Here is a 14,128-nt window from a genome sequence, read left to right as displayed (position 1 = left end):
GGGGTCCCCCCCTCATATCCATACCAGGCCCTTCTGGTCTGGTATTAATTTGGATGAGAATCCCATGGCAACATGTAAAAAAAAATGGCGTGGCCTCCCCCTTAAATCCATATCAGACCCTTGTCTGAGCATGCAACTTGGCAGGTCAGGAAAGGGAGGGGACAAGCGAGCGCCCCTTCCCCCTTTCTGAACCATACCAGGCCGCATGCCCTCTACATGGGGGAGGGTAGCTGTGGGGCATGCACCGGTTGGTAAAGTCACAAGGAGGCGGGCCACAAGGTGACGTCACCAGGTGGTCTGCCCCTTACCTATTAAAGAACTGTCAGATGGATGAGTGGGCAGTCGGCGTTTAGCCTTCGTCGAGTGCAGAGCTTCTCTTTTTTTTCGAGTCTGGCGGTGCAGCAGGCGACGTGATTGACAATGGATCTACATCGAGGGACATTGTTTTTTTTTTATTTTTTATAAAGGATTTGTCAAAAAGAGCCCCCCCCTTCCCAAAGCACCCCCCCCTATGTTGAGGGCATGTGGCCTGCTATGGTTTGGGGGGGATGACTCATCAGCTGTTAAGGAAATGGTGACCGGCTTACTGGCCCGCTTCTTAGCAACCAGCCATATACAGTATTTTAAAAAGAAAAAAAAACACAAAATGCATGAAAACTGCACGCAAAAAGGCATAAAAAACGCATGTTTAAAAATGCAAAACACACAGCAAAACGCGGGCTTAAAAATGCAAAATGCACCTGGAAATCGCATCAACTGCAACCGCATAGATGTGAACCTAGTGTTAGATTGTATTGTGTATGACCAGCTTAAGAGGGAGATGTAAAAAGCCTTTGACCCCTGAGCTGTTAAGCCAAAGGAGCTGAAGCCAAAGGGTTGCAAAGGATGCCAGGTCCTGCACTCTGCCTAAGCAGCCGGTGGAAGACCTGGAAAAGTCACAAGATACATAGGAACAGTGACTGTGGCATTTACCAAACATTCAATTCAGGTGTAGCTCCCTAATGCATGTGTTTAAAATCGACTGGTTCACTAGCAGCAAATATTTGGTGAATGTCACATTCACTGCTTTTGAGCCGGTTCACAATGCTGCGATGCGGGAACCCTGCAAATCCACTGCGGGTTCCCGCATCGCATGTTTCCTGGCGGCAGTTCACACTGCCCTATGCGAACTGCTGGGAGTGTCAGGTAAAAGTTAATGACACCCCCAAATCAGTTTGCATATCGCAGTGCGATCTGCAAACTCGGACAGGAATCGGATCGCATGGGTGTTAACACCCATGCGATCTGATTCTTCTGCGGACAAAAAAAAGGGTCCTGTGTGAGTTTGATGTGAATTCAACCATACGATCTTATGGCTGAAATCGCATCACACAGAGATCGCATTTGATTTTCACTGCAGTGAGAATCACATCCAATCTCTGACATCGCACCAGTGTGAACCGGCCCTTATAAATAAATTGTGACAATATTATCACAGCAATGTTCATGGTGAAAATCTTATCACATCAAAAATGCAGTACCATAAATGCATTTGGAACTATTTTAATAGGCCAAACCATCAGTGTTAAAAAGCATGTTCCAATAGTAAATGATTTCCAAATATAACTGAAATTTGCATTTTCTAACAACTGTGATGTACTTTGAAATTTGGATATAGCACAAGAAATCATTATGTGACATTATTAATATGGTAAAGGCTTAGGCTAGGAAGTATATTGTAATTATAATATATACTGTATATCATTAGCTGGTCTGGGAATGTTTTAGGAAAAGAGGAAAGACACCTTTTTTATGCTACGAGTGAGAATTAATGTTTTTTCCGCTGATATGCTGGAATAATTAATTTGATTTGTAGCTGGTGAATTTCTTCTTGATTGCATGTTGGTGTCATCTTTATGTCCATAGTACATATACAGTACCATGCAAGTATTCACTACTCTACCTTGCCCCACATACATCAGTATGCATTTTTGCAGATACCATCTCTGGAGAGTAACAGAGATTATGCAGCAGGTTCACCACATTTCCTTTGGGTTCCTTAGATTTCCTCGCCAAAGTAATCAGTGGGACAGGCCAAAACTTTTTTTGTTTTGGATAAAGTAGGCAAGAATTAAATCTTGGGAGAGTTGTTCCCAGCTTGATAGCAAGACGATGTGATTAGACCTTTTATAACTTTAAAATCCATCTTGGAAGGTGAAAGTGTGTCCACTGGGAGTGGTGGTGGTGGTTACAATGAGATCTTTTTTGCTTTGGATAAAGTAGGCAAGGATTAAAACATGGGAGAGCTCCTCCCAGCTTAATGGGAAGACATTGTGATTAGACCTTTTAAAATTTTATGGTCCATTTGGAAGGCAAGAGTGTGTCCTCCGGGAGTGGTGGTGGTTACACTGAAATCTTTTTTATCCAAGGTAAAAATAAATCAAAAGAACCAGTTTGTTGTTTCCAAATAAACTCTTAAATATTGGGGACTCTAATGCCCCGTACACTCAGTTGGATTTTCCGACGGAAAATGTGCGATCGGAGCGTGTTGTCGGAAATTCCGACCCTGTGTGGGCTCCATCGGACATTTTCCATCGGATTTTCCGACACACAAAGTTTGAGAGCAGGCTATAACATTTTCCGACAACAAAATCCGATCGCGTCAATGCCGACCGTGTGTGGACAATGCCGAAGTACAAAGTGCCACGCATGCTTAGAAGAAATTCCGAGACGGAACAGCTTGGTCTGGTAAAATTAGCATTCGGAATGGATAGAGCACTTTAGTCACGCTGCAATGTAAAAAATGGTTTAATACAGCGCACTCTCTTCTTCTTTACAATGTGAGAAGAATGAAGTAGTTTTGCTGCTCATATTCACATAGAGTTCTCACAAACTTCTTTCTTTATTATTTATTGTGATTCCCTCAATATATTTTGATTTGTCACATCTGACCAAATTTGTTTTTTGTATTTTTTTTTTTTTGTTTTGTATTTTTCAAGGCTGATGTTTTTTTTTTTTTTTTTATTGGTTTTACTCCATAATATTTTTGGGTGTGTTTTGTGTGTCAAGTTACCACAACACCATTATTATCTTGTATTATTTAATCTCAAGGAGGTTGCTTGGTGTTGGTGTCTCTTGTTAATTTCACATTATATTTTTGAAATGTACCTGCCTCCTCACAAACAAACTGTCCATTTTGAAGGAAAACACACATAGGCGAGTATAATTGAACCAAAAATTCCTTTATTAAGGGCTCAGAACCAAACAAAAAGGAAGGCAACGCTGGAGAAACATCATAAGTTGGCAAAGCCTTGGACCCCCAGGGCACAAATCAATTATTTTACAGCAAAATTGGTGGCCTGAGGAGTCCATATCTAAGGGAGTGCAGTCTGGTCCAGAAGTCCCAGAGATCCGGAAAGCAGCAGATGACATCTGTGTCCCCAGGCTGTGGTACTACCATAGCCTGCATCTTTTGCCAGACCAGACTGAACCCAGGGTCATCACTCTCTGGTCTTCCTTCCATGCTTCCTTCCCGGCTGTGGCTCTGGTGTTGGAGATGTGGCAGGAGGAGGAGTAGGACCTGGAGGAGGAGGAGGACTATGTGTGGGTAGCACATGTTATTTGGCCCCTAAACCCCTTATTGAGAGCTTCCAAAATTAAGAACTCACACAGGAGTCATTGGCCCTCCTCCATCTGCATCATTTTGCAGGCAGTTAGGCCAGCCTAGTCTTCCTCCACAGTGTGGGGAGTTCTCAGGGCCTCTGTAGCCTTCCAAAAGAGGCCTATGGCAGCCTCCTCCAGGTAACTCCTCTTCCTGCCACTTTTTCTTTGAAGGTGGAGGGGAGGGACCTGTGTATCGGGCAGCTTACTTGGCCCGGCCACCTCCTGGCTGAGACTTCCCTGTGTATGAAAAAGGGACATGGTTTTAGTTTTTGCTTCATCAATCACAATAATAAATTATCAATCCAAACTAACATATATTTAACATCATTGATTGGACAACCAGAAATATTTAGAAGAATGCTATACCTGGCTCAAACTGGGCTCCTCCACATGTTGCTGCCTGGAAGGCCCAGATTGGGCATTAGAAGCCTCAGCTGGGGGGGAAGGAAGCGTGGAAGGAAGAGTGGAGAGTGCTGGCCTGGGTTCAGTCTGACCTGACAAAAAATGCTGCCTGTCATAGTACCACAGCCTGGGGACATAAATGTCATCTGCAGCTCCTGATCTCTGGGAATCCTGGACCTTCTTGTGCTCCCTTAGATAAGTGCTCCTCAGGCCACCAATTAGGATCTTCAAATAGGTGATGTCTGCTGTGGGGATCACCGTCTTCACAAATTCCAACAAATTATCCAGAGCTGCCTTCCTCTTTGTTTGGTTCTTATAATCAGGGTGGTTTATCTGCCATAGACAGGGCAGCTCCCTGAACATATCAATGAAGATTGGCATAAAGTCCTTATCTTTCAGGATATCCATTTTCACTGCAAGACATAACACAAGACAAACCCTAATGTCAGCCTAAAGTCTTCCAAACTTGTGCAAATACAGGCCTCAATCTAGAAGCAGTATAGACCCAATGTTAAATCTTACCTTCGCAATCACGATCGGTGCCTCCGTTACTCCTTCCTCCGCTCACAGATCGTACGTACTACGCTTTATAGACACCGCGCATGCATGAAACTTTGCGCGCCTTCTTTCTAGTCTATTCCCCGCCCCTTCTCGTTCGGCGCAGTGGGGGAAGAGCACATGGCGGAGTCAGAGCAGGTGTCTAATAATTACACCAACGAGGAGGAGGAGGAAAGCCCGGAGGCAGAAATGTCCCGATCCAGAAGGAGACGATTTAAGGCCTCAAATATGTCCTTTGGGGAGATGTTGGAGATGGTCGACATCCTGAAGAGGGACGACTATGATGGGAAGTATGGACCTTACCCCAACCCCAATGTCAGAAAGGTCAAGATAATGGCGAAAGTGGTCAAGAGTCTGCACCGGAATTTCGGGGTACGACGATCAAAAGATCAGCTCAGGAAGCGGTGGTCGGACCTCAAATTAAGAGAGCATGAGCAGTACAGAAAGATCCAGAGAGTGCTGCAAAAAAGTAAGTAGCTGTGCTGTGTTCCTATTCTTTATGTTTATTACGTTCCTGCTGCTCCATGTGTTAACTGTTATCCAGTTTAAAATGGCAACTTCATGTTCATGGGCACATTATTCGTTCGTATCAAACATTGTTCGTTCGGCCTTGAAAATACCATTGTTTTGGCCATATGCATTTGCCCACATTTTTTATGGCCTACTTGTCTGCAAATAATTTGGTTGTGTAGATGGGTTTGTAACTAGAATGAAATGCAAACTAGATTCTGTGTAAGGAGAGGACACTCAGTAGCTGTTTACACATCTGGACGCTGGCGCTCTAGTGTAGGACACAAGAACACCCTTTTTATTAGGGGGCCCATACAGGTGCTCCAATGTATACTATAGGGGTGTCTCCATCTGTGAAGCTTGTACAAAACAGGTAAAGTATTGAAGCTTGAAAAAGGACACTAAAAATTCTACATCTTGGAACTCTGCCAAAATAGACAATTGTACCCCACTTCCAAGCAATGTTTCATATTTATAGTTCTGCCATGAAATATCTGTGTGCTAAGTATACCTATTTTTTTTTAGATAGGGGATAAAAGACTCGGAGGACACCCCTTATCCAAGGAGACCACAGACCCCCCACCTCTGGAAGAAGGGGAAATCCACCCAAGCCAAGCAGAGCAGGAGGAGGAAGACGTGGTGGAAATTGTCACCACAACAGGTGAGTGTCTGCGACCACAGGCTCAGGTAAGAGATGGATGCCGGAATATTTATAATACATGGTGTGTTTTTGTTTCTATCTTTTTAGGTGATCGTGAAGTTGTGGATCCAGGGCATTTCACCTCGGAAAGTGCACAGATCCTGATCGGGGAGATCATGGGGTGTAATAGGGACTTGGAAAACATCCTTAAAAACATCATTGATGTTCAACAAAAAATGAAGAACATCATTGATGTTTTAGGGAGAGTTTAAAACTCCTCAAAATCCCTATTTTTGGGGGGGGCTTTTTGTGACTTAAAAATTTTTACCATTTTTTGACATATTTGAGAAAAGCCAAATTTTAAAGAGGCACACAGTGTGTCAACATGTGCTATCTGCCATCACGGGAGATCAATGGACGCGTTTTGGGGGTGCAACCCCTTCCTCAATAATAAAGTAGCTGTGAGGAAGGGGTTGCACCCACAAAACACGTCCATTGATCCCCCATGATGGCAGCTAGCACATGTTGACATTTGGCAATTGGTGTGCATCTTCAAAATTTGGCTTTTCTAGGGGTGACTTCACCCCATCTGAACACAATATCAAACACAGTTTGTAAATACTCATGTCTGATATCGCCTTCAAGTTCTACCAAATGTGAACTTTGTAAGTTTAAGATTTGTGTCTTTCATGATGGTTTTAAACATGCCTGTTTTATCTTAAATGGACATTTCTACTTTTTCTAATGTGACCCCAAAAATTGTTATACAACAAACATGTTGGTTTGTTTTAAAAACCTTTTCTAAATGCACATGTGATTGTGCTGGTATTAAAAAGATTGTTAATCAAGAATGTGTGGATTATTGTTTCAACGCTCCAACACTTTTGTTGTGCTCTAATTGGTGTTTTCACTGAAATGGGGGTTATTTCCTAAGGGAATATCCACTTTGCACTACAAGTGCAGTTTCAAGTGCACTTGTAGTGCAAAGTGTCTTTGCCTTTAGTAAATAACACCCAACAATGTTTTGTAATGTTACACAATCACGCCATTTTCAGGACTCACCACATTTCTGTCAGGGTCAGCTAAAAGAAACACAAGCAGTAAATGTCACCAAAGATTTTAGTAGGTAAAATTTTTATTCTATTTGAAAAAGGTTTCAGACATTGTCTGGCATATTAATAGCACCCCTACCCGCAAAGTATTCAAGGTATCTTAGACGGACATCACGGGCACTCAGGGGGGCAAGCCAGGACGGCCACTTTCAAGCGCCGTCAGGGTTGGTTCATTTTGAATTCCAGCCTCAGGCCCAACTGAGCCAGCATAGTTAGCAGAATGTTGCCGTAAAAAGTTGTATAGAACACAGCACGCCAGGATATGATTCATTTTGTACTCCGCCATGTGTATGGGTGTAAGAAATAGGCGGAACCGGCTGGCCATGATTCCAAACGTGTTCTCCACCACTCTTCTGGCTCTGGCCAGCTGGTAATTAAAAACCCTCTGGCCTGGGGTGAGGGTCCTCATCGGGAATGGCCGCATAAGATGGTCCTCCAGCGCAAATGCTTCATCTGCAACGAAGAAGAATGGGAGTCCTTCCACATTGTCTTCTGGAGGTGGCAAGTCCAAGCTGCCATTCTGAAGACGCCTGTAGAACTCCGTCTGGGCGATGACTCCACCATTGGACATCCGGCCATTCTTGCCCACATCCACATACAGGAACTCGTAAGTAGCCGACACCACTGCCAACATCACAATACTATTGAACCCCTTATAGTTGAAATAGTATGACCCCGAGTTGGGTGGTGGGACGATGTGGATGTGTTTCCCATCAATTGCCCCTCTGCAGTTAGGAAAGTCCCACCGCTGGGCAAAGTGGGAGGCCACAGTCTGCCATTCCTGTGGCATGGAAGGAAACTGTGGAGTCAAACAAGAAAAAAAAAATTGTCATTTTGCACATAAACAGGGAAAGCAGATTAGACACAAACATTCTTGGCCAACATCAAGATAACATTTATTTGAGGGAGTTTTTAAAGACCAAAGTATAAGGTACACCTATCAGATTCCCCCTCCCCCACCCCCTCTCATGGGCCATTTCTAACATTATGGGGGGGGGGACTCTTGGACAGGTAACCCTCTCCACTTCATTGAGAGATGAATGCCTAAATAATGGGTGTTACTTTGGCCAGCCCCTCCTTAGTTACACTATTGGCAGCCCACTGGACAGGTAAGAAGTGTCATAATACAAAGATATATATACACATTGTACACATTTGAGCACATTTGGACATTCTGCTTTTACCTATCAAGATAATAATAGTATACAAAAACTTTTAACAGTACCATTTGAAAGTATACAGGCAGGCCCTTGCACTACATGCTTTGGGGAATTCATCCATAAATCTGACCACAAAAGAGATGGGTATAGTGTGTATGGGTTTGGCAAGTCAGCAGATAGATGATTGAGGATAGCTAGATAATTGGTATCAGCTGACTTAGCAGTTGGGGGAAGGGAGGGTTCCAAATGATTTGGGGAGCCAAAAAAAAAAGCATCTGGTACTCTGCTTGAATTTAAAGCACAAATCACATTTAAAAACATTTTAGGGGGTGTCTGGGGTAAAGCACTACTATGGAGCTGATAAAATACATTGTTAAGTGACTACATGAGGTGAATATAGGGCCAGGAGACCATGCTGGGGAGGTAAGTGAAGGCAAATATGTATGAAGGACAAAAAAAAAATTAAAGAAAAATCCTGCATGCATGAGGACAAAGGGGACATTCACAGCATATTACAATCGTGGTAATTAGGGAATGAAGAAAGAAATACAATATATTATCAAACATTAAATACAATAAAATGTGATATTAAAGGATAAAAATCTTACCTTAATATACTCCTTCTGCAGGACCTGGATGATGGCAGAACAGGTTTCTGGGACAATGATCCCCAGAGCCTGGGGGGAGATGCCTGTCGAGAACTTCAAGTCCTGCAGGCTTCTCCCCGTCGCCAAGTACCGCAGGGTGGCGACGAGCCTCTGCTCCGGAGTGATGGCTTGCCTCATGCATGTATCCTGCCTGCTGATATAGGGGGTCAGCAAAGCCAACAAACTGTGAAATACGGGGTCCGTCATCCGGAGAAAGTTACTGAAATCATCAGGATTATTCTCACGGATCTCACGGAGCAAAGGCATATGACAGAACTGGTCACGCTGGAGCAACCAATTCTTGGTCCATGAACTCCTCCCCACCCTGTTCATGGACTGGACTTGTGTCAGGGTCAGGACCCCAACACCAAGCCCCCGCACAGCACGAACTTTACGAGGAGTACGTATATGCAACATGGCTAGAAAACGGTCGGCTGCTCAGAACGAAGTAACAGAATGCACTGAAGAACAGCAAGGCCTGTGAAGAGCGACCTGAAAAACAGTAACGAACAAACAAGAACACAATGACAAGAGTCATGCGTCCCTTGCTGCACGCACTGAAGAGCAGATACAAACCCACAAGAACAAACTGAACAGCAGAAAACGATCTGAAAACCACGAGTCTGAAAAAGCGCAAATCGTCTCTCACCAAACTTTTACTAACACGAGATTAGCAAAAGGAGCCCAAGGGGTGCCGCGCTTGGTTCTGAACTGGCCTTTTCTAGTCTCGTCGTACTTGGTGTACGTCACCGCGTTCTTGGCGATCAGAAATTCCAACAACTTTGTGCGACCGTGTGTACGCAAAACAAGTTTGAGCCAACATCTGTCAGAAAAAATCCATGGATTTTGTTGTCGGAATGTCCGATCAATGTCCGATCGTCTGTACGGGGCATAACACTGTAAAACATTGTCCCATTAGGTGATTTACTCTTACCACTCCTTCTGGTGACAGTTCTACAATTTTGGATTTCCTGTCAGGTAGGACCCATTTATAGCTTTGCATTGCAGTAACACATGCATTTTGAATGGCAATGCACGAAAGCTGGGTACATATGAATTGAAGTTTGGCCAGTTCCGGAGTGACTGGCTGAATTTCAGTCTGTGTGTAGCCCTCCCTGTTCAACAGAAGTCAATCATTTGATTGGCTTCTGTCGAATAGACACACTGAAAAACTTTCTTTTATCAGTGGCTTGCAGCCAATTGGCTGCAGCACTGATCGGTATATTCTGACAGTGGAGAGGCAGCACTGAGCAGTGTATTCTGACAGTGGAAAGGCAGTACTGATTAGTGTATTCTGACAGTGGAATGACAGTACTGATCAGTGTATTCTGACAGTGGAATGGCAGTACTGATTAGTGTATTCTGACAGTGGAATGGCAGTACTGATTAGTGTATTCTGACAGTGGAATGGCAGTACTGATTAGTGTATTCTGACAGTGGAGAGGCAGCACTGATCAGTATATTCTGACAGTGGAGAGGCAGTACTGATCAGTGTATTCTGACAGTGGAGAGGCAGTACTGATCAGTGTATTCTGACAGTGGCGAGGCAGTACTGATCAGTGTATTCTGACAGTGGAGAGGCAGCACTGATCAGTATATTCTGACAGTGGAGAGGCAGTACTGATCAGTGTATTCTGACAGTGGAGAGGCAGTACTGATCAGTGTATTCTGACAGTGGAGAGGCAGCACTGATCAGTGTATTCTGACAGTGCAGAGTTCCCACTGTCATAATTCAATCTACTGGCAGGGGGGATTCCTGCATCCACCTAGTTTGTGTGCATGCAGGAATCTGTTAGTTCTGAATGAGGAAACAAAAGGAGCTGTGTGTACCTGGCTTAGGGAAGGCAAAATGAACCATAGTGCGTTGCCTTAAAAATTTTGTGAGACATCTAATTCTGGGTTAAAACACATGCATTAAAACAGTGCAAAAATGTAATGGGCCCTAATTGTCTCAGTGGTAGTGGTCACCAGGACAACTAGAGGGTAACACAGACAGAAATGAAAACCTATTCCAGCTCTGTCTAAAACTACAAAAAAAATTGAACTCCAGGCAAAAGTCTAAAAACACAGGTGTAATTTATATAAGGGAGCTCTTTTACCTGTAAAAGGATTTGCATTTCTGTTTAACTAGTTCAAAGATTTACATAACTCTGCCACATAGCACAGGCCAAGAGACCTGATTTTTTTTTCTGCTGCAGTTGAGTATCACTTACAGATCTCCTCCTTGCCCATCCTCTGAGCAGTGAAAAGAGAAGAAGCACAGAAGAACATATCCCCACATCACTCTGCTCTCTCCTCCTATCGGCACACTCTTTGCACTTCAACATAACTGATCTACTCCTTGTGTTTTTTCTCCCTCTCCCAGTCTGAGCTTTGCTATACAAGGACTATAAAAGGCTGATACCAAGTCAAATTCGGGTACTTACCCTGCTTGTGTTAGGCATTTAAGGATGTATTAGCGAATATAGAATTGCATTAATATATATCTGTGTGGATTTCAGCTTTAAATATGTGAGTACAGTTTAACTTTTACACATATTATGATGGTGTATTAACTATCTACTGACCACACAATTGGACAGAGCTGGATGTGCTTTTGCATTTAAATTACAATTCTTTCTACTTAGGCTGTCTCTTACCTTTTATTAGTTCACATAAAGGGTTAAAATGTCAGGATAAAAGTATAGGAGCTGCAGGTTTGATTTTTTAAGATACAAGCTTTGGGGTTGTCACCCTTAACCTTGTCACTATGGTTTAGGTCAATATCCAATAATGCTGCCAGTGGAGTCTGGACTTCTTATATGAATACTTTTTTCATGTTTATTATTCAATAAGCAGCAAAAAACATAATGATAGATTCTGAGCTTGCATTTTTAAAAATCAAGTTGGCTACTGCAGCTTTTCATTATATTATCCTGACAGGTTTCCTTTAAGAACATTTACCGAAAAATATGCACATTGTATTCCCTGCATAATGTTTGTGCATAAATGACCTATAAGCTTATACATCTCACCATAGACGCCACAGTGTAAATGCAGCCTCTGAAGAGAAAATCTGTAAACCAGCTTTCCGAACAGCTGTTCCAACATCTAAATATAGACAAAAATGCAAGAAGTAAAAAGCAGGAGACTCGTTTGGGATTATATAACCCTGTGAGCTTAGAGGCTTAACCAGCAAAATAAAATACGCCAGACAGAGCAGAGGAAAAGGTGTAACGGTCAAGTAACCTGTCCTACACCTAACACCAAGCAAGGTGTTTTAAAGGTACAGCTTAACCATTAATAAGCTCCCACCAGAGTCGTTCTGTCCCAACCATGATGCCCTTATGTTGCTTTTCAAGAAAAAGTAAAAATCTTAAATTTAAACCACTGTAGATTTTTTTTGTTTTAGTTTTCAAAAAGACACTTCTTTTTTTTTATTGATTTTTTTTTTTGTAATGTCAGGAAAATGTGTTGAGCTAAGCAGTCAACCTATTTACTTACTTAATATGAAATGTTAATGAAGTAGGACTTTGCAAAGTGAAACAAAATAAAAACTACATTTAAAAGTAAGCAGCCATAACTGCATTTTCATTAGTATAACATTTTTATAAGCTACTCATAATATAAAGTTTAAAGGGTGACACAATACATTTCCTAGCTCCTTTTTCTTTAAAGGAATGATTGAGCCTGCCATGTGTGTTTCTATTTCCACCATCCTGATGAACAGACTCCTAAAGCATAGCAGGGTCCCTTCTAAATGTTACTGTCTACTAACAACACATGCCAGTTGAGTTAGACAACTCTCAAGGAAGACCTTCTGTTTAAGCCTCAGTCCTTAGTCTCTTACCATGAATCTTGAGATCTAAATTTAATACCATTTTCACATTGGAGCAGAAGAGATAGGTGGGAACCCTTCACTCTAAAAAGGGCTACGCTATTATAAATATCTAGAGGACTTTCTAATTTGAATGCAAAAGAACCTTCTTTTTATCCATCTTGTATTAATGCTGGTAACAATAGTCTCCTTCAGGCTGGGTTTACACTGATGCAAATTGGATTCGGGTTTCCCTGCATCCAATTCGAATGACAGGAGAGCTTGATCGGCTCTCAGTGGGGCTGGTTCACACACCTCCGAGGTGGTCACAGTCCACATTGAAGAAGGGTCCTGTGTGTCTTTGTCTCCAAATCAAGTGCAAATTCAGGTAAAAGTTTGCACCTAATTCACACCTGGATCGGTGTAATGGGATGCACCGGACCCCCTGTTGTGAGCCGCAGCAAGTGTGAACCCAGCTTCAATGTTCTCCCATTCAGGACATGCAGCCACTTTGTCCATAAATTGCTTGATATTATTAAGGGATGCTTTTCATATTCAGTTATACTGCATAGGGGTTGATTTACTAAAACTGGGGAGTGCTGTGCATGGTAGTCATTCAGCTTCTAACTTCAGCTTGCTCAATTAAGCTTTAAAAAAAAAAATAAATAAACTGGAAGCTGATTGTTTTTTTTGCAGAGCTGCACCAGATTTTGCACCCAGTTTTAGTAAATCAACCCCCACAGTTTTCAGTTTTTGCGCCGTTTCTGATGTTTTGGGTGGCAATAATGAGTAGTTTAAGGTATTCACATAGGGAATTTTTCCAGCCTGTTTGAATATCTTTTTGCAAGGGGCCTAATTGTTTACTGTACAATACAGAAGCTTTGATGTGATATTAAAGGCTTATGTTTCTTTTTTAAATAATAAACATGTCATACTTACCTGCTCTGTGCAATAGTTTTGCACAGAGCAGCCCCGATCCTCCTCTTCTGTCCCCAGTCGGCACCCCTGGCTTCTCCCTCTTGCCGAGTGCCCAAATAGCAAGCCACTTGCTATGGAGACACTTGTGCATACTCGCTCCCCAGCCTCCTCTGTGTCCATAAGACACACAGAGAGTGGCTCGGCCCTGTCCCTGCTCCGTCCTCACTGGCTGTAATTGACAGAAGGGGGAGCTAATGGCTGCTGTGTCTCAGCCAATGAGGAGGGAGAGACCCGGGGACTGCTGCTGTTCTTGTGCATATTGATCAATTGTGATCGGGCTCGGCTAAGTATTAGGTGGGGGCTGGGTGGATGCTGCATAGAATGCATGAAGGTGAAAAACACTTAACATTTACAACCACACAAGGATTAAAATACTATGTTTGTGCCACTGTCATGCTAGGATCCTGGGGGCTCTGGTGCTATTTTAACTTGCCCACATACAAACATATATCTGCCCCTGTCCTTATTTCTACAGGAGATATCTGACTAACTGGGTAGCTATACCAATGAGTATCACTTGAGGGGCTAAAACACTTCTCCATCTCATAGAACATGCCAATATAATGTAATTAAAGTAGAACTTTGCAGAGATTTCCCTTCACAGTTTGTCCCATAGCCAAACAGGAAGTAAGATGAAATCCCTGCAAATTAAGGGAATTCCTTGGGGACCCCCAGGTCACCCC

General features: G+C 42.8%; 1 protein-coding gene across 1 annotated transcript in view; it reads right to left on the bottom strand.

Moving 5' to 3' along the window:
• MYOZ1 (myozenin 1) overlaps positions 1-14,128 on the bottom strand; it is a 102,647-nt gene that overhangs the window by 41,984 nt on the left and 46,535 nt on the right. The gene's annotated exons all lie outside the window — the stretch shown is intronic.

The sequence above is a fragment of the Aquarana catesbeiana genome, linkage group LG08, assembly GCF_042186555.1.
Source record: "Aquarana catesbeiana isolate 2022-GZ linkage group LG08, ASM4218655v1, whole genome shotgun sequence".
Taxonomy (NCBI): Eukaryota; Metazoa; Chordata; class Amphibia; order Anura; family Ranidae; genus Aquarana; species Aquarana catesbeiana.
This window is presented reverse-complemented; position numbering and strand designations above follow the sequence as displayed.